The sequence below is a fragment of the Macaca fascicularis genome, chromosome 13 (genome assembly GCF_037993035.2).
Source record: "Macaca fascicularis isolate 582-1 chromosome 13, T2T-MFA8v1.1".
Lineage (NCBI taxonomy): Eukaryota > Metazoa > Chordata > Mammalia > Primates > Cercopithecidae > Macaca > Macaca fascicularis.
Genome location: NC_088387.1, coordinates 57,186,566 through 57,207,959, shown reverse-complemented (window position 1 = coordinate 57,207,959; position 21,394 = coordinate 57,186,566). Strand labels below are relative to the sequence as shown.

The 21,394-nt window shown below is 39.9% G+C and overlaps 1 protein-coding gene across 1 annotated transcript in view; it reads right to left on the bottom strand.

Moving 5' to 3' along the window:
- SERTAD2 (SERTA domain containing 2) overlaps nt 1–21,394 on the bottom strand; it is a 123,958-nt gene that overhangs the window by 86,988 nt on the left and 15,576 nt on the right. The gene's annotated exons all lie outside the window — the stretch shown is intronic.

Genomic DNA, 21,394 nt, shown 5'->3' with positions numbered 1-21,394 from the left:
TCTGTCTCAAAAAAAAAAAAAAAAAAAAAATTAACAAAAGAAACATACGTGCGTGTACAAACATCAAATTTTATAAAGTAAATTCTGAGACATACTAGATATGTAAATATAATTGACTGACCTAAAATATTATAAAGAAAAGAAAATTAGAATTGTATAGTGATTTATAGGTTTAACAAACTAGTGATATATGCTTTCTGGAAATAATGAATCTAAGATAATGTGTGGAGTTTTAAAATATATAATAAAATGGGAGGCCATGACAGGAGGATCACTTGAGCCCAGGAGTTTAAGACCAGCCTGGGCAACATAATGAGACCTCATCTCTACAAAAAATAAACAAAATTAGCCTGGCATGGTGGCACACACATGTGACTCCAACTACTTGGGGAGCTGAGATCGGAGGATTGTTTGGGCTGGGGAGGTGGAGGCTACAGTGAGCCATGATCACAACACTGTACTCCAACCTGAGTGATGGAGAAGACCTTGTTTCAAATATATGTATAATAAACATAAAATAAAATAAATATATAAAATAAAATTAAAGATATAGTTTATTTAGATATTATAAAAGATGTAGCTTTTATGATTATATTTTATTGTATTAAAAAAGATAGCTTATTTAGATAATTATACATTCATGAAGTGAATTTATTTTTAAATGATGTAAATGTATTTATGTGATGCTAAATTTAAGGGAATAATAGTTTTTATCAATTTGGGATTTAAAAACTATAATCAAAACTGTGGTAAAATAAGAAACCTCCATAGTTTCTAGGTTTATTATCATTAGAGTGTTGAGCAGATGAAGTAGTCATTTTCAGAAAGGAACTGGGACAAGCACCATAAAGATATTATACTCTTGACTCAATAAATATGCTCCTAGGAATCTGTTCTAGGGAAATTATGGAAGGAAAGCAAAAAGGCATATGTAGAAGATAAACAATGCAGTGTTTCTCTAGTACCTAAAAATAAGAAATAATAATCAAGTATTAGAGAACTGCTTGATAAATTATGAATACATATACTATTTATAATATTAAATTTTTATTCTAAAAATGAGATCGACATACAAAAGTATCACTGTTGTATTTTAAGTGCCTATTCTGGGAAACAGCATTGTATGGATATTATTTACAACTGCATAAAAACATATATACATGGAATAAGGCAAACGACAAATATAAAAATCGTAGTTCAATGGCTGTGATTGGGTATCCCTTATCAAATTAAAAATGTCTAATGTTTTTCTATTGTCTTCATATCTATATTAATTTTTCAATTTCATTAAAGCAGAGAAAACTTAAGGGAAAGCCACCTTCCTACTCCCAATCTCACTGATAACTTCTATCATACACAGTTTTGCCTAATTAGTCTCATTTCTAAGGCAGCACTAACAGTAGCCATTCTTCTCACTTTAAACATTTATATTAACTGGAAATAACACAAGTCGCTGTCCCTTTCCAAGACTCTGAGTTTGTCCAGGACTAAGCCAGGGTGCTTCTACACCTCCAGGCCTTCCTTACTTTCTGGATATGACAGTCCTGCAGCCACATGGATTGGCTTCCGATGAATCTCCTCTGATTTCTAAATAGAGTATTTCTCTGTGCTTATTAATGGAAAAGCACCTATACTCTCCTGAAGAGTTCATTTTATCTAGGCCATGAGATAAGAATGCCTGACAAAGGGAGAATGAGATTTGGGGAAATAAGAGCTGTGGATGGTTTTCCAGGGAAGTCTTCCTGTTGCTGGGTTTTTCAAAGTAATTTGGGAGGAATCAGCAGTTATAAGCAGGTTGCAATTGAAACATCTTCTCTTAAACAATGTTTCCAATATTCTAGACTCGGTTCCAGAAAAAAAATTCTCAGCAAAAAAAAAAAAAAAAAAAGGTAGTTTGCAAAAAATATTCTAGCTTTTTTTCTGTGCCTTTGCATCTCTAGGAATAACCCAAACAGTGGTTTGAAATGGGCCAATACAGATCTTGCTGAATAAAATGTAGACAGTAGGCAACAGCGGGCAGAGTAAAAGAATGAGCTCCCCCTCGGATCCAGCCGCCTCCCCTCCTGTTTCCCATTCTCATCATGTCAGCCCAACCACTATTGTTCATTGTTCAACACGCACTGTTCCCTCACTCCTTCACACAGCCCCTTTTCTTCAGAAAAGACATATGTCCATGAGAACATATCCGCTTCCAGTCCTCTCCCCTCAGTTTACTGTCATTCAGCTTCCTAAAAGACAGCTCTGTCCACATCACCCTCCTCAAGACCTATGTTAACTTGCCATATTCCTTAGCATGAACTTCACGTCTCTCCCATCTGGTCCATCTATTGTTCCTGCTTTCTAGTTAGAATTTCTTTCCTTAACATTCTCTCTGCTTCAATCACCCAGCACAAGGAACTACTTCCCATATATATGCCTTGGGCTTTGCCATCTCCAAGTCTTTCCTTGCCATTCTCTCTCTCTGAAATATCTTTCCCCTGCTTCATCCCTATGGTCCAAAACCCTAGCTGTCCTTTAGGATCCAGTTCCAATGGTACTTCCTTCAAAAAGCCTTCCCTGCTAGCACTGAAATACTTTGTCCTTTCTCTGAACTGTCATCCTAATTTGTACCTCTATTTGGCATTCATAGTATCTCGGAATTTTTTTTTTTTTTTTTTTTTTTGAGACGGAGTCTTGCTCTGTCGCCCAGGCTGGAGTGCAGTGGGCTCACTCACTCACTCTCGGCTCACTGCAAGCTCCGCCTCCCGGGTTCACGCCATTCTTCTGCCTCAGCCTCCCGAGTAGCTGGGACTACAGGTGCCTGCCACTGCGCCCGGCTAATTTTTTGTATTTTTAGTAGAGATGAGGTTTCACCGTGGTCTCGATCTCCTGACCTTGTGATCCGCCCGCCTCGGCCTCCCAAAGTGCTGGGATTACAGGCGTGAGCCACCGCGCCCGGCCGTATCCCGGAAATTTTACACTTAATTGTGAATAAATTTTACCCTTCCATTGACAATAGCATTTCTTCTGCACTCCTTATGATTGTTGAATCAAAGAAGGACTGTTCTGGTGAAGTTAAAACTGCATATGCACATTCGTGTGTGTGTGTCTGTGTGTGTGTATGTCTGGTGTGTATCTGTGTATGTCTGGTGTGTGTCTGTGTGTCGTTCCCACTTGTTCAGAAGATAGAATGGGCAGGTTTCCAGGCTAGCCTTCACAAGTATACTTAACCCAAACACAGTTCAAGCGCTTCTCAACCCTGGCTGTGTATCGGTTACCCGAGGTGCTTCTGAGTCTCACCCCTAAGAGATTCACATTTGAGGGACTAGGGCAGGGCCCAAGCATGAATATTTGTTTTAAGCTCTACAGGTGATTGAATGCACAGCCAGAGGGAAGATACAGTATTAATAGTCTAGGCCTGAATTTAGGGTCCTAACAATGAGTATGTGGTTCAACTGCAGGAGGAATACACCACTCCCACTTTTTAGAATTCTCCCCATTTCCCAGGTCCATATGATGCACTAAATCTCCTGAGTTCCCCATCCTGACCTGCCTTTTTCCCTAACATCTCCATGCTAAAAGTTCCCAACTGTCCCACTCCTCTCAAAATGTCAGTGCCTCCAGGGAGTAAAGTTCAAGTTGATATTTGAAATAAAGCATATAAATCATAAAAATAATTTATGATATATAAATCATTTAAAAACTTTCAGTTGTTTACATATACGTTAAGAGCTACTGTCTAGTAAGAGCTTAGTACATCTTTGGCATGGGATCATGTACACTGCATGTATACAGATCTTCATTTAATCCTTAGAGTAAGTAACCCTGGGAGGTAGGTACAATTATCCCCATTCACAGAAGACAAAATAGACTTGACAGGCGAGGTGAGCCAACCTGCCCAAAGGTCACACCACTGGGAGGTAGTAATGCCCAATTTCAAGTCTGAAGTGTCAGACTCCAAAGCTCATGCTCTTAACCTTTTTGACATATGTTAAAGAAGACGCCTGTTACCCTAAACGTGTTACTCTACTCAGTGGCACTTGACAAGGATAAATAAGAAAAACTCCAACAGCAAACAAGAGGGCAGGAAAGCACCACAATAGGTCCAGATGGGCTCTGTTCCTGGGGTCTGCTCCCCTGTTTACTGTTTCTATAACTTCTCCTCCCTCCTCTGCTCTGACCCTCTCATTCTCTACAAGCACTGAAAATGCCTTCTGTGGCAGCAGCATCTGGGCCTGGTTAGAAGGGGAAAACTGGGGCAAGAGCAGCAGCCATTTGTATGTAGGGGATGCTTATAATTAGAGACTGTCCTATTTGAAATGCATCAGGAAAAATGCAATTAGCAGATTCATTTATCAGATTTCTGTTATATTTCACTTGTGAAACACTTGGATTAAGACCTTATGCCTTACAAATAATATCCTTCCAGGATTTAGTAAGAAAAGTATTTACTGAATCTGGATCCTGTATTGTGAAATACAGGGCCTATAATGTTCAAAAACGTTTTTATTTATTCAGAGACACCAACATCAACAACAGTAAATCTTATTTTTTTAAAAAGATTAGCCTGGACAAACTATATAAAGAGTCTCAATTTATTTTCTAATTACCTCACTCTTTTGCCAGATATTCTTAGCTGCTTTTGCGAGGATTTTATATGTCCATTTAAATCAGAGTGAGTTCTGTGAGGACGCCATCCCACATATACAACAAAGCCCGGGCAATCTTTGCTAATCTGTTGCAACCAAGCTAGAATAATTCTTTCCTCTTACTGCATACACTCTTGCACACCACACAAACCCCGAGTGGGTGAACCAATGCCAAGGAACAGGAAGATATTCCTGTTGGGAGATCAGGTACATCTCAAAGTTAACCGCTTTTATCCACAGCCCAACTACACTGCTTTCCAGTCACCTTGACAGCTGATAAATGGAGAATTAACACGTCTCTCACTTATAGCACCGGGATTCAGGCTGACAACTATGCATCGTAGCAGAGAATGCACACTTCATCGGACTCCATTTCTAACAGAGAAAACTGAAATTCAATTTAGTCTTTATGGTCTCCTAAATGTTCTCATTTCAAGTCTCAGAATGTAAAGAAGCACAGCAGATGATGCCAACACATACATAGGACAGACCGAAGGCAGGAGAGCTTGGCTTGCTGCACGATGACCCATGAGGCAGGGACAAAAGGTCCTGATTTTGATGGCTATCCTGAATTGCTTACAATTAAACAAGCTTTGTAGGAAAAGCAAATTCTAAGATTCATGAAATCTAGGCTAGTTCTGGCTTTGCTACTGAATTAGTTATATGTAAGTCACTGATCTTTTCTATGCCTCAATCTTCTTATCTATAAAATGGAAGTATTAGTACCTGTTATGCCTAATTCACAGTGCTAAAGAGAGAAAATGAGACGACTGAAGTGAATGTGTTCCTAAAATTCTAAAGGCATGACCATAAGCCATTTAATACAGCAGGGCCAAAATCTTACTGTATTTTATTTCACTTACCAAGCCAACATAGTTTTATGATTTAGTAACAGCGAACTTATTAAGGAGGTTAGAAATGCTTTTATTCTACACTTCGTGTTGTTACTCGTCACTCTTCATTTTGTTCCCCTTCCAGAAAATAATGATAGTAGGAGCTGCTTCTATGGTAAGGTTGCTAAATCTCAAGTAACTAAGCACAATATAAAGTTGTGGATTTTTAAAAAATGTACTCTAGACGGGTGCAGTGGCTCACACCTGTAATCCCAGCACTTTGAGAGGCCAAGACAGGTGGATTGCTTGAGGTCAGGAGTTCGAGACCAGCCTGGCCAACATGGTGAAATCCCGTCCCTACTAAAATACAAAAATTAGCTGGGCATGGTGGCGGGCACCTGTAATCCCAGCTACTAGGGAGGCTGAGGCAGGAGAACTGCTTGAACCCAGGAGGCAGGGGTTGCAGCAAGTTAAGATCGTACAGCTGCACTCCAGTCTGGGCAAACAGCAAGACTATGTCTTAAAAAATAATAATAATAATTTTCACTGCCTTAATCATGTCAGTAACTATGAGAGGGAAACTGCACAGGAGAGTACTTAAATTCCTACCTCACTCATAATATAACCAAAGGAAACAGCCCAAAAAGAAAAGGTTCAACAAATAAATCCTGCATACAGCACAAAGAGGGAAATATCAGAAATGGTTCCTTCTGTCTCAACACCGTCTGCATCACAAAACCAGAGGCTAACAATGCAGTTTACAAAACTTAAAAGTCAAAGCCATGCGAGAAAATTAATTTTTAAAAAACCTTAAAACAGACTTTTAGAAAAATACACAAATATAAATGACTGATTGACATCGTCTAGAACAAATGCCCCTACCCAAGTCAGTACTGCAAAAGCTCCTTTCCTTCCAGCCACGCACCCTCCTTGATCAGGGCCCCTGCTTCCCATCCCGTTGGAGTGCATGTACTCCCAGTGCACAAGAGCTGGGCATGCCCTAGGGCTTCCAAAGTGTGGTCCTGCAGGGAGGAAAGCAGGACCCCTGGGAATCTCCAGATCCTTTCAGAAGGTCCACAAAGTTAAAACTATTTTCATTCTAGTTCTAAGATATTCTTTGCCTCTGTCGCTGTTAACATCTGGCTGGAAGAACTGCTGGTGCCTTGGCATGAACAGAGGCAGTACTAGCAGTCATTGTATTCCTCTCCTCTACACGCTAAAGAAAATATGCCAGTTTCACTTTAAAATGTCCTTGGTGAGGCAGAAGAAATATTACTTTTATTAAATCTCTACCCGTGAATATATGTCTTTTTAATATTCTGTGTGACAAAATGGGAGAGCACACACAAAGCCCTTCTACCGCACACCGAGGTAGCAAGGTACCGAGGTAGCTTTTCCTGGAGGAGAAGCACTGGGGCGGTTGTTTGCTTTTGAGCTGACATAGTTGCTTTTATCACAGAACACCATTTCTACCTGAAGGAATGACAGTCAGACAAACAATGGTTCTTCCAATGTGAGGATCTGACAGACAAGCGAACCTATCACATGAAGAAAAACAACTGACAGGCCGGATGTGGTGTCTCACACTTGTAATCCCAGAGTTTTGGGAGGCTGAGACAGGAGGATGGCTTGAGGTCAGGAGCTCAAGACCAGCCTGGCAACACAGTGAGGCCCTGTCTCTACAAAAAAAAAAAAGTTTTAATTATGTCAATGTGATGGCGTGTGCCTGTAGTCCCAGCTACTCGGGAGGCTGAGACAGAAGGATGGCTGAGCCCAGGAGTTTGACGTTTACACTGAGCTACGATCACACCACTGCACTACAGCCTGGGTGACAAAGCAAGTCCCTGTATCTAAAAAATTAAAAAGTTAAATAAAAAAAATAAAGCTGGAACCAACTGACAGTTGGTGCCAGTGACAAAATTCAGGCTTTCCAGTGAAAATTAATTTTGGAAAACATGTCTGCCACTACGAGCTTGACAGTTTCCTAATACTTAAACACTTTTCTAACAAAAAGACTATAGAAATGATCCCTGAAAGTATAGCCTTACCAAACACTTTTCTAATGAGATCAGTGGTGAAGTTACAGAATGTGATATCTTAATATTGTATAATAAAATGTATCAACAATGGAAAGATCTACATAACTCAGTAAACCAATGTTTCCAAATAATCAATGTATGATATTACAGAATCATACATAAGTAAAAACCTACTCAGGATGCAAGGTAAACCAAATATTTTAATGCAATAAATATTAAAATTTCACTGACATGGATTCAGATTTCATACTGCCACCAACCTTTCAAACTACCATTTGTCAAAGTTTTAATTAAGTATCAAAAAGGAATATCTACAATTATTTAAAAGGTTATGAAAATACTCCTCCTTTTTCCAAACTACATAGCTGTGTGAGGCCACATTTTCTTACATGCTTCAAACAAAACACATCACAACTGCTTGAATGCAAAAGTAGATGTGAGAATCCAGCTGTCTTTTATTAAGCCAGACAGTAAACTGATTTACAAAATGGTAAATGCCACTCTTTCCACTAATTTTTTTTATGTTTTGGTAAAATGGTATTTTTCTTTCAAAAATCATTATTTATGTCAACACATAATAGGTTTTTAAATGAACAATATTTTTTCAATGTCTCCATTTTGTACTATGGTAGATATCAACAGATATCATCCATATAAACAAAAGTTCTTTGAGGTCCTCAATAATTTTTTTAAAAGTATAGAGGAGATCAAGTGTCAAGTGAGATCAAAGGTATGAGGAACTGCTGCTTTAGAGTATAAACCTAGGAGTGAAACTGCTGGATCACAGGGTATCTTATCTCCAGCTGTATGAGACACTGGTAAACATGGTTGTACCAGACTATACTTCCACCAGTAGTTATTTATATATTCTGAATATGGGTCGTTTGTCTCTTGTGTTCTAAATACTTTTCCCAATCTGTCTTTGAGTGAATAGAAGCTCATCAACAGAAGTCAAACTTATCAGTCTTTTCCTTAATGGTCAGTACTTTGTGTGCCTTGTTTATGAAATCTTTCTCTATCCCTAACTCTATATTCCTAATACATTTTTCTAAAAGTTTTATTTTAGAAGAATGAGTCATGGAATCATTTAGGTGGGCTACAATCAGCATTTTTAAAACAAACTACCTTAGAATATAACAGAAGATAGCAGAATGCTTTGCACATAGTGAGGATGAGTATCGTTTCAAGGAAATGTACTGCTTTGCATTTCATAGTTAGATGCCTGCTACTACTTACTTATTAGTTATTAAGGATCTCTCTGGGCTTCCAACTATGGCAAGGAACTCCGCCACTCTTCTCTGCATTTTCATATGTCACATTCAGAAGTCATTCTGTACTACTGTTACTAAGTTTCCATCTGAATCTTTAAATGCAATTTAAGAGATAGAAGGTTATAGGTTCAAATGTTTCAAAAGAAAATTAAAAACTGGAGACCTTAGAGTTTTTTGTTTTGTTTGTTTGTTTGTTTGTTTGTTTTGAGATGGAGTCTCACTCTGTCGCCCAGGCTGGAGTGCAGTGGTGCGATCTCGGCTCACAGAAAGCTCCGCCTCCCAGGTTCACGCCATTCTCCTGCCTCAGCCTCCTGAGTAGCTGGGACTACAAGCGCCCCCCACCTCGCCCGGCTAATTTTTTGTATTTTTTAGTAGAGATGGGGTTTCACCGTGTTAGCCAGGATCGTCTCAATCTCCTGACCTCATGATCCGCCCGACTTGGCCTCCCAAAGTGCTGGGATTACATATGTGAGCCACCGTGCCCGGCCAGAGTTTTTCAACTGATTCCTGGATATGTAAAGATATCATTCATCGTTTTATAGTATCACAATGATCAGGAAAGCTGCCCTTCCTGCTGCCACAATAAAGCTTTCAAGAAAGCTGTGTTGATGTTTTTTTTTTTTTAAGAGAGAACTGAAAGCACTTTGGGACATTTTCTAGGTCCACAGAATTTCAGTATTTCTCAGCAAAAGATAAGTCCAAAACAAAGAGGAGGGGAGCTGATAGCACAGGGCACTTGTTTTAACTTGCTTGACTTTACAAAGGGCTGAGGAGAGGCTCCAGAATATTCCTCAGTAGGAAAGCTGCTGCCATCTCCACCATGGGAACTGGAAAAGGCATTCATGTCAAATATTTGTCACCCTTGAGTCCCTAGTATCTTTCTAGAACGTAAGTTATTCCTTCAAGACTCAATGAATATCTATACCCAAATATCTACTGACACATGAACTTACCTGATACTTTTAATGTCTAGCACAGTATTTTTCAAACTACAGATCATTATCCACTGAGTCATGAGATCAATTAGATGAATTACAGTCAGAATTTTTTAAAAAATGACCTACCTTTGAATATAATAGAAAACAGCAGAATGCCTTGTACATAGTGAGGATGAGTGTTGTTTCAAGATAATTTTCTTCAATCAAACGTGTGTGTATACGTGTGTCTCAATGTAAAATACATTTCTTACTGTGGATTTCTGTCCAAACATTTGAAAGGCGCTAGTTGGGCACACTGTACTGAGCATACATGCTGGGTAATTTTCTGCCCAGCTACTATCTTTCCAGGGAAACAGCCACCCAGCCACTTATAGCCATACAGGCAAACACACATGTCACCATGTTTCTATGTGACCCTCACCTCATGAGTTACTTGCTTATAATTTTTTAACTTGGCAGTCACAGAACTTTTCAGTAACAGAAGCTACAGGATAAATTGCTGGTGGGCATGTTTCCAGCCATACGGAGAAATGGTCTGCTCTGAGAAGGAATGGAATAAACACACAGAAAGAGGCAGAGATGAAAGATGGAGAGAGTTCTGGCCATACTGAGGCCAGTTGCATTAATGCTCTTCCCACAGTTTGGCGGCCCAATACTTTCTTAGATCCTGTAAGCCAGTAAGTCCCCATTTTCTGCTAAGTTACTTTCACAGGTTTCTGATATTTTCAATCAAATATATATGCAATGCCTGTTTTTGTCCTAAAGACTTGGGGGCTGAAGTGATGAACTGAAAATTTCAATCCCAATAAATAATAAACACATTATTGTCCTAAAATTCATTAACCTCCCTGCCCTCACCACACTCTATTTATCATGGAAGGGAAAACTGGAACAATTCATTAAAAGTTACAAATATTAAAAGATTATTGCTGGCCAGGCACGGTGGCTCACGCCTGTAATCCTAGCACTTTGGGACGCCAAGGTGGGCATATCACAAGATCAAGAGATCAAGACCATCCTGGCCAACATGGTGAAACCTCGTCTCTACTAAAAATACAAAAATTAGCTGGGCGTGGTGGCTCATGCCTGTAGTCCCAGCTACTCGGGAGGCTGAGGCAGAAGAATCACTCGAACCTGGGAGGTGGAGGTTGCAGTGAGCTGAGATCATGCCACTGCACTCCAGTCTGGCGACGGAGCAAGACTCCGTCCCCCCAACCAAAAAAAAAAAAAAAAAAAGAAAGAAAGAAAAAACAGGCCGGGTGTGGTGGTTCACGCCTGTAATCCCAGCACTTTGGGAGGCCGAGGTGGGCAGATCACGAGGTCAGGAGATCGAGGCCATCCTGGCTAACACAGTGAAACCCCGTCTCTACTAAAAATACAAAAAATTAGCTGGGCGAGGTGGTGGGCACCTGTAGTCCCAGGTACTCGGGAGGCTGAGGCTGGAGAATGACATGAACCCAGGAAGCGGAGCTTGCAGTGAACTGAGATCCCGCCACTGAACTCCAGCCTGGGAGACAGCGCAAGACTCTGTCTCAAAAAAAAAAAAAAAAAAAATTACTGCTGAAATTCAACTGTCATCTTCACCACTATAATGAAATAAAGAACATTTTGGGGGCCGGGCACGGTGGCTCACACCTGTTATCCCAGCACTTTGGGAGGCTGAGGCAGGCAGATCACGAGGTCAGGAGATCGAGACCATCTGGCTAACATGGTGAAACCTTGTCTCTACTAAAAATGCAAAATATTAGCTGGGTGTGGTGGTGGGCGCCTGTAGTCCCAGCTACTTGGGAGGCTGAGGCAGGAGAATGGCGTGAACCCAGGAGGTGGAGCTTGCAGTGAGCCGAGATCGTGCCACTGCACTCCAGCCTGGGCGACTGAGTGAGACTCCGTCTCCAAAAAAAAAAAAAAAAAAAAAAAAAGAAAAGAAAAAAAAGAACATTTTGGGGTAAACATGGTAAGTGGAGGTGGAATCCTCAAACGTATGCATTATTTATAATATTTTACTTCTGTCTCTGGCCTGATTTAAAGCCAGTGAGACACATTATGGTAGTCAGGTACTGCACAGTCCTTTATCAATACAGTGTATTTATTTTTTAAAAACTAACCCAAAATTGGCCAGGTGTATGGTTCACGCCTGTAATCCTACCACTTTGGGAGGCCAAGGTGGGCAGATCACCTGAGGTCAGGAGTTCAAGACCAGCCTGGCCAACATGGTGACACCCCATCTCTACTAAAAACACAAAAATTAGCTGGGCGTGGTGGTGCACATGTGTAATCCCAGCTTCTCGGGAGGCTGCGGCAGGAGAATTGCTTGATCCTGGGAAGTGGAGGTTGCAGTGAGCGGAGATCACACCACTGCACACCAGCCTGGGCGACAAGAGCGAAACTCTGTCCCCAAAAAAAAAAACCTCGGCCGGGCGCGGTGGCTCAAGCCTGTAATCCCAGCACTTTGGGAGGCCGAGGCGGGTGGATCACGAGGTCAGGAGATCGAGACTATCCTGGCTAACATGGTGAAACCCCGTCTCTACTAAAAATACAAAAAACTAGCCGGGCGTGGTGGCGGGCGCCTGTAGTCTCAGCTACTTGGGAGGCTGAGGCAGGAGAATGGCGTGAACCCGGGAGGCGGAGCTTGCAGTGAGCCGAGATCACGCCACTGCACTCCAGCCTGGGAGACACAGCGAGACTCCGTCTCAAAAAAAAAAAAAAAAAAAAAAAAAAAAAAACCTCACCCAAAATCATTCTATTCTATTGAGTTCTTAGACCCTGGAGAACTAAGTGAGGGCAAAAACACCCGATTATAGCCAAATACTGCTGACTGAGAGGCAGAAACATGAGTAAATGAAAAGAGGTTGGCTAAAAGGCAAAAAATGGAAGCTGAGTATGATCCACGCGAAGCAAGCAGGATACTGAATGCGGTTTTTTAAGTTAAAGAGAAACTCATTCCTCTAAGAATGTAACACAGCTTCCTCCCATACCTGCTTTATTGGAGACTACTTTGCCCTTGAAATTTACAATACAACTGCCTTTGTGTATATCTGAATATTTCATGCAGAGTACTGTGAAAACTGACCCATTTACACCATGCAGTTTGTTCAGTTTGGGAAGCAACTATTGAGAAAGACAAACTTAATTCTGGTGCAAATTAGGTCTATAAAGGCATTCTATGAGTGTTCATTGGCAAAGTGATCTCTTTCATATAATGACACTTGTAATTATTCTGATCAATTTTGCATTCCCTATCAATTCAGCTTGATTTGGAGACAGCCCAAATTATCAGGGGTGCATTCAGAAAGGCTCTCCAGGTTCTCAGCTGATCAGTGCTCAGGGAAGGCCGTGAAACATGTGGCTTGCTCACCATTAGCTCTTTGAAAATGTATTTTAAGCAGTTCAAAGTTATTAGCAGAGCTTTTATAATATGAGTAATATGTGATTTTCTAAGTTAAAACTTTTAGGGACAAGACCTAAAGAGAAACTTGGTGCTAACAATAACAGTTTGATTTGCTTTTAATATTATCCTTCAGCTTCTCAGGGATGGGTGGCATTATTCCAAAAGTTCCAAAGTGGCCACAGTTGCTATTTTTGTACAAATAGGAGGTCATATAAGAACATATAAGAAAGGGCTTCTTCATAAATGTTTCCTGACGACCAAGACCAAATTTGGATTATCTATGACATTCTTAGTCTTTTAAATGGCTGAAGACTTAGCACTAGGTGCATTTTCTCCTGAATTAAGTCTCTCCCACTAGATCCAAAACTCCTCCAGAGCTGGTTCCACACAGGTCTTTGCACAGAGTAGACACTCAGGAATATCTGCTAGAAGCTCAAGTCAAATTAGCTCTTGAGACAAGATCTGTACCTCTGTTGAAGGAGGTGTCCTCTAAAAGAAAGAACACAATGGTCTGAGTTTGAGGAAGTGGGCCCTAGTCTTTGCAATTAACCGGAGTTTCACTTTCCTTATGAAGGGCTTTACTCTAGATTTAAATATATATATACATATTTGAACCAAATGGTCCCTAAGGTTCATTCAGCATGGTTCTAAGTAAGAAATAACAAGGCTCTTCTTTTATTCAATTATTGACTTCAAAGTCAATCAAGAAGCTACCCTTTGATGATATATACGTTCTTATTGTGAGTAACATGGAATGGTCACTAAGGCAGATTTTTAGACGGTGGTTTTCTGTGAAAATATGAGAGTGACAGATAGGGAAGACCAGGAAGCTAGAGGCTATCAAAGTGCTGGTTGCATAGTGGAGGGACTACTGGAGCAGGATGGCTCTAATGACTACTAGCTGTGTGCCCTTGGACAAGCTGTAAACTCTCAGAAGTCTGTTTCCTCATTTGTAAAATGGGAGGCAATACCTCACAAGGTGGTTGTGGCTGTGGGTGTTAAATAGGATAATGCTCATGACAGCACTTACAAACTGCAAGGCACCATATAGATATAGATGGTATTACTCCTTGTACCAACCTGCCAAAATGGTTTTTTCAACAAACTCTGAAGTATTAAAATAAAAAGCTAATGCTTTCCCAAATAACTAAAATTGAAATTCTACTTTGTTTTCTGTTCATATGACATCTACGTGTGGAGTAGACAGCAAGACAACTTAAGAGTTAAAATCTAAGCCCAGCTTGGCTCTCCAGCTGGTCTACCACTGACTTCAGTTATCTAACATCTGGCCTCTGCCCTTACTACTATTAGTTTACAATTGCAAACAACCTCAGGCAGTGCTGAGAAACTCCACTGCCTGTTAGATGATAAGCTGGGGCACTTCAGGAATTGTTTTGCTTTGTTTTGTTTTTAACTTAAAGCTGGTTTGGGCAGACCCCCTAATGCCATTCCTGTAAGAATACGTGTGGGTTTCCCCAAGGGCAGTGTTGGGGAAGACCCGGACTGGCACGCACGCTGCACTGGCTGCTTTCTGCACTGCATTCCACAGGGTGCCCACAGCACTGTAAGGGCTGCCCTCTCCTTGAGCTCCTGCATGGCTACTCCCTGCATGAGTAGCTTACCGCATGGCTGCTCCTTGCATGGGCAGCTCCCCGCAAGGCCAGCACAATGCATTGCACAGGCTGCTCTCTGCACGCATCACTCCATGCTCACAGCAGCCCTAGACTTTGAGACTTTAACTGCAGAACAGAAGTGAGAGGCTTTGGCCGGCAGCTGTTACTTGCTCCTTATTCTTTGTCACTCACAGAAAAAAGAGAAAGATGGTAAGAAGGCAGTGACTTGTTTTCTTTGTTTCTTCATAAATGGAGGCTTTGAGAACCTTCTATATACTTTATTCCTTCAGCCTGCTGTCATTTTAAAAACTGGTAGTGTCATCTTTTAAAGGCAAAACATTTTTTTCCATTTAATGCAATAAAATGCAAAATAAATAGCCTTTTAAATTGTTTTACTTTATTCAGTAAGATATATTTCTTTCACCCAAATTTATTTATTTATTTAATTTTTTCTTTTTTTATTTTTTGAGACGGAGTCTTGCTCAATCACCTAGGCTGGAGTGTAATGGTGCAATCTTGGTTCACTGCAACCTCTGCCTCCCAGGTTCAAGTGATTCTCCTGCCTCAGCCTCCTGAGTAGCTGGGACTACAGACACACGCCATCACGCTCAGTTAATTTTTGTATTTTTAGTAGAGACGGGTTTCACCATGTTGGCCAGGCTGGTGTCGAACTCCTGACCTCAGGTGATCCTCCCACTTCAGCCTCCCAAAGTGCTAGAATTACAGGCATGAGCCACCACGCCCAGCCCAAATGTACTCTTTATCTTGGGTATATTTTAGTCACTCTTGTATAGATGCTAGCTTATTGAGGTTGCTAAATAATTAACTTCTGATTATCACAGCTTTATTTAAAACTCATTTCTTTGAGTGCCTGCTATCTGCCAAAGTACATTTTAAAAAGCAGTTTATTTTTTAAAACTACATTTGCTTTTCAGTCAAGGGTAAACTAAAATCAACATAAATTTGTATTCCCTAAACATACACCTCCCAGGTGAGCTGCTCCAAGTTCTGGGCATTCAGCAGAGAAGGTCCCCATACTTCACTATGGATAATCCACACATACCTAAGCACTCTTCCCGCCTATTCTTAATGTCACCCTGAAAAACTAACTCAGTCACAAACAGAAAACCAAAAGCTACCTACAACCTGAAGTATTCCCAAATCAGATATGCAACTATATAAAGCATGGAAAGTAATAGTTCTTTTTCTACTTTTTGTAACTGCCTGAAAATAAACCAGAAGTGAGCACATGAGAAAAGACAACTATTTTATATAACAAATAAGTTATATTTTCACCAGTGGCTATTCAACTTTCTCTTCCTCCCCCAATAAAATTCTGATTTCTAACTAATAGAGCAGTCCTTTTATGTTGGTTTTGCCTCTTCCAGTTAACAACACAAAAGAATTACGACCATTCATCCTCTCAATTTTATGTAGCTTTCAGAAGCCAAATGAGCAACAGGATCATCTTGTTAATAAATCTTTCCAATTAAGCTGTGAGTATAGGCTTATGCTAGATTTTTCAAAGGCTCTCTCAGAAGCAGAGGAGTGGGTTACCTTATTGTCTAGGAGTTCCCAAATGCAAAAAGAATGTATCTGATGTTCATGCACAGATGTCTTGACTGGGGAAAAAAAGAAAATTCATAAATCATCAAACCACACATTTTAGATGGGAGAGGAAGTAGCAGAATGGAACAATTAACAGTTACTACTCTACAGAAATTATTTAATATAGTGGAAAGAGAGACAAGGCAGGGCTTAGAAGGCCTGAATTTCAGTCACTCCCCCACCACTTACTAACTTTTTATTCTCTGGACTTGAATTGGCACATTTCTAAGATGGGAACAGCCACAATTCTCTTGCTGATCACACAGATTTGTTGTTGGGATTACATGTGAAAATTCACAGATAAGTACTTTAAAAACAGTTTTAAAGGGCTACTCCAGTGTTTCTGACATTAACAAATTTCTCTGCATTACGTTCACTCAAGCGTGACTGAAGATGATCAAAGCCGGCCCTTCCACAGTTCTGTCAATGGGGAATCTCTGAAGTGGGTCCGCTATCACCACTGCATGGGGTGACGTCAGGCTGTTGTTTACAGGAGAAGAGAGGCTGCCAATTTCCACTGAGCTCAAGACCTCTGTGGCCAGGCTTCTCAGGCTGCACATGAGCAAGAATGGACTCTTTATGTGTGGCATGTGTGGACATGCACCAGTTCACGTTCAGCGGCACTAAAACAACAAAACTGCTTAACTGCTTGGTGTGAGCACAACAGCATGCACTTTGGATCTTATTTCACTTAGAAGACTACGCAAAATTGATCAAAATGCAACTTTCACTTTTGTTACTCTGAAAGTGGGGAAAACCTGTCATTCAGCAACTTTATCCTCAGTTTGATTTTTAAAAAGCATTTTGAAAGCAGAACAGTTGATTCTAGTTTTTACAGAACTCCCCTCAAGCTCTATATTCACTAACAAAAAGAACTATGGACAAAATATTTCAAAGCATAAAATATGTTCAGACTGCAGTAACCAAGTTTTATAGGAACCACTTCATTTTCAGAGTGGTTGCAGTTGCTTCTTCCTATAAGTTCAGGAAGTACTCACTCAAGTACTAACATAGTCTAACTATGGGGAGATATTTTGTTACATTTATTACTATAAAGGGGAAAAATCTGGCTTATTAACATTTGCCCATTCATGAAATTTCCTGGCAGAAATCAGCCTGTTAAATCAAATTTAGAAGGGCAAAAAAGAAAATAGGGGCTGCATTCATTATAATCTTTCTTCAACTATCCATCACCTTCTGGGATAGCAGTCAAATCAGGAATAATATGGGAGCGGATCGTGTTTATAACTGGCAATGAAACTTTACTTCAGACAATAAATCTCGTGTAAATCCTAACACTGGAACACTGAAGAAGAGATGTGGGAAATATTCTTGGTCCCTGGAAATTAGTTTCTTTGGTCCTGTTTTAAGTGTAGCTGAAAAAAGGAGAAACTATGGCTCAGTAATAAAATGAAGCCCAGAAAGAATCCCAAGTTCTGTTTTTGGCTCTGCAGTTGATTACATATAATCCTAGGTCAAACACTTAGCCAAGATAGGCCTTATTCTCAGTGTCTGAGAAATGGTGATGATAATAACAAATATTACTTTTCAATTTTTAGGAAGACATAAGACAAAAAGAAGATAACAAGTGAAAGTTTTATGCAGCATTACCTTACAGGAACTAGAAAAGAACAGAAACATGGACTGGGCATCCAGCCGGACCCTGGCCAACTCCTCTGAGAGCTGTGGAGGAGAACTCACTAAACAAGGGGGAAGTGCCATGAGCACTTCCTTCATTCTATAGTTAGACGTAACAGGAATGTAAAAAGTATGACACCAGTTCAACTTTTTCAGGGTCGGTGCCAGCAAGTAATATTGGCCACATATCCTAAAGACATCAAGAAACCTAGAGGGCTATCTAACGCCAGGGTTCCTCCCCAGCATGAGTGCTAACCCAGATGCCAAACACCTTTGTAGAAAAATCTGGAAGTAGTTTCGGATTATACTTGAAAATGGCTGTCACCAGCTTCATTCCTTTATGTGGTGAAAGATACCTGAATACACGAGTCAATGATGATGTGAAACAAGGATAGCAAAAAGGCAGCAGGCAGGAGCATTAATAGTCTCAGTCAGGAATGCTTTAAATGAGCAGGAATTTTATCGACGGAAAAAAAGCAATGATTAGAGCAGAGCTTCACACATTTGGAGCCAGTACAAAGTTCACGAACTCTATCTTTAAAAGAATAAAACCTCACATAAAGTAAATCAGTCAACTTGTCAGTCAAGGCAATCAGTAAGAATACTAAGAGAAACTGAATTGACAGGAACCCTTATTCTTAATATTTGCCCCGATCCAACTTTTACTTAAAATTCTAAAACTGGCTATTTGGACTTTGCTTTTGTTACCTTTTCTGTTTGTCAAATTGACAGGATCACTAAAAGCAATTATAAATGCACACAGAGAAAATAGGAGGACATGTGAAGAACAGAAATTTATAAGTGGGTTGACCAGGCGCCCGAGTTTCCACTTAACACCCCATGGTGTAACTGCTCGCTGCACTCCAGTACATCAAAGCATCATGTGCTTGATGGTGTGATAGTTAGAAAAGTCATAATACACTTGCTTACTACACGTTTGCTACATAAACTGCCTCTCCAGGAGCACAAAGGGTTCCAAGAACTCACTACACAAATGCTCATAGGTGACTGTAAGCATTGAATCATTTCAGCTTCAAAGACACACCTAATAAAAAGCGGGTGGATCACTTGAGGTCAGGAGTTTGAGACCAGCCTGACCAACATGGAGAAACCCTGTCTCTACCAAAAGTATAAAATTAGCCAGGCGTGGTGGTGCATGCCTGTAATCCCAGCTACTTGGTAGGCTGAGGCAGGAGAATCGCTTGAACCCGGGAGGCGGGGGTTGTGGTGAGCCGAGATAGCACCATTGCACTCCAGCCTGGGCAACAAAAGCGAAACTCCATCTCAAAAAAGAAAAAAAGGAGAAGACTCCATTCCATTTCAGTAACTGACTAAACAAAACAGAGCTTTTCTCTGCCAATAACTTTTTCCTAGTCATAAAAATGCCTATTTTTTCCTCATCATATAATGGTGTAATGAGTTTAAACTGATACCTGCATCTAGCATTCAAAAGTTAAGATTTAAGTATTCCATAGAGAATCTCATTTTGTATTCCCAAGGTGAGAGGTAGGGATACTGTTAGCTGGAATGTCAACAACTTGAACTGAAGAACAACTTAAAAGAGTAATTCTCACACCAACAATGTCAATAAGTGTACGAACAACATAAAGAGAAGCAAAAGAATCTTAAAGAAAAGGCCTCTATTTTAGGAAATGGAAAATCCATGTTTAAAAAACTCCTTATTCACATAATTATTCAATAATAAAAGTCACTGTTCCTCCAAAATACATGAACCTAGGTCACCAGAACAGTTGTCAGAGGCCATATGAACTGATTTGTAGACTGCACAAACAAAAAATGGTGGTAACAAGCATCTCTCCTCCATCATGAAAGTGATCTCTTTTATGCAATGCTTCTTTGTCCATCTCCCTGTCCAATCATCATGTAAGATCAAAACAGAAAAACAAGTGGTCAAATACCTTTATAACTATTAATAACCCTAAATTAGCCCGCATGGAAAAAGTTTCCATTTTTATCATATTGTTCTTAAAATGCCTAAGTACCGCAAAAAATAAATATTCATGACCCATGTCAATCTAGTGTACTTACTATTCAGTAATCACTACACTAGTGATAACGTGAAATTAGTGGCAGTGGAACACAACAATGCTGAGGAGACAAGAGTGTCTTTGTACCACAAGGATTTCATGCTAAGGTAGGAAAGATGGATCCATGACCTGGTACACAATAAAGCTTATGTCTAGGGACTTAGCCAAAGTACAGACAAATTTTCTCCAAGTATAATCTCTTTTCCAAATAGTTTTTAAAAACTATTGTAAATGTATTTTCCTTAGCTGGTCAACAATTTTTCACTGGTCATGCTGCAGTTTTCAGTCAGAATAAGAATTCCTCGAGAAAAAAGAAAACAATAAATGACCTGGAACAATTGCAGTTTGCCCTTAAAATCCATTGCACACAACTTGAAATTGTAGATCTTGCCCATGAGAAGCTCCAAGAGAGTACACAGGAATGACAGAATTAAGAAAGAAGCAAACATAAAGACAAAGCGCTAGCAATTGCTCTATCATTGGAGTATAAACCTTCAGTAATAAGTGGCAGATAACACACTCTGGACTCTTTGTTGCTTTCCAATCCACTGTTAATTAGACTTTTGTTCTATTCTCTCAGGTAGACCAAGAAGTAGGGGCAAGAAACACAGTTAAAACATTTCTCAACAGAGAGGAAAAAGAGAAATTGAGTCAGTCCAACTGCTTAGTCTCAATTGGTTTTTACCTGCTTGATTGTTTGAAGACAAGAATACACCCTGATCCAGCAATGAGTATGGTCAACTGCGCAGCCGTGAATAAACGTTTCCCATACAAGACTTTCACGTCACGGCAAGGCCAGTCCTATTCTAGTTGGGAAATTAAATGTTAGTTTGAGCTTTTGGATCTTGATCTTGGCTTTCTTTTTTTTTTTTTTTTAAACACTGGGTAGTGGAAATAAAAACAAAATCAAGCTATTAGATGGGAAACAACAGCCATTTCACTTTTCATTTCAGCCTCTGAGCCATTAGTAGCAAACCTTGGCTAAACAGTAAAAGTATTTGTTACACAGCAAAGGGAATCTTGTCCACAAAACTTTTCTGCAAGGCACTAACATTTAAAATGTGCTCAAATGAAACCAAGCTTCATAAGTTATAATCATATTTCATCCTTCTTAAAAATAACCAATAGCACTTCAAGGAATGCAATATGAATTTCAAATTTTTTTATTCTCAAAACTCAGCAATTTTAACCAAAATTATAGCCACAATGTCCTTTCTCTGGCTTCTTTAATAAAATTATAATTTATCTCAGAGCTTTGCCTTCATTGTGCAGCATTACAATTATAGAACCTAATTTGAGATGTGTTAGAATTATCAACACACACTTAAAGAGTTCCTTTAAAAAACATCTCTCTGGCTGAAAAGATTCATGCCAGCAGAAGCTCTGAATT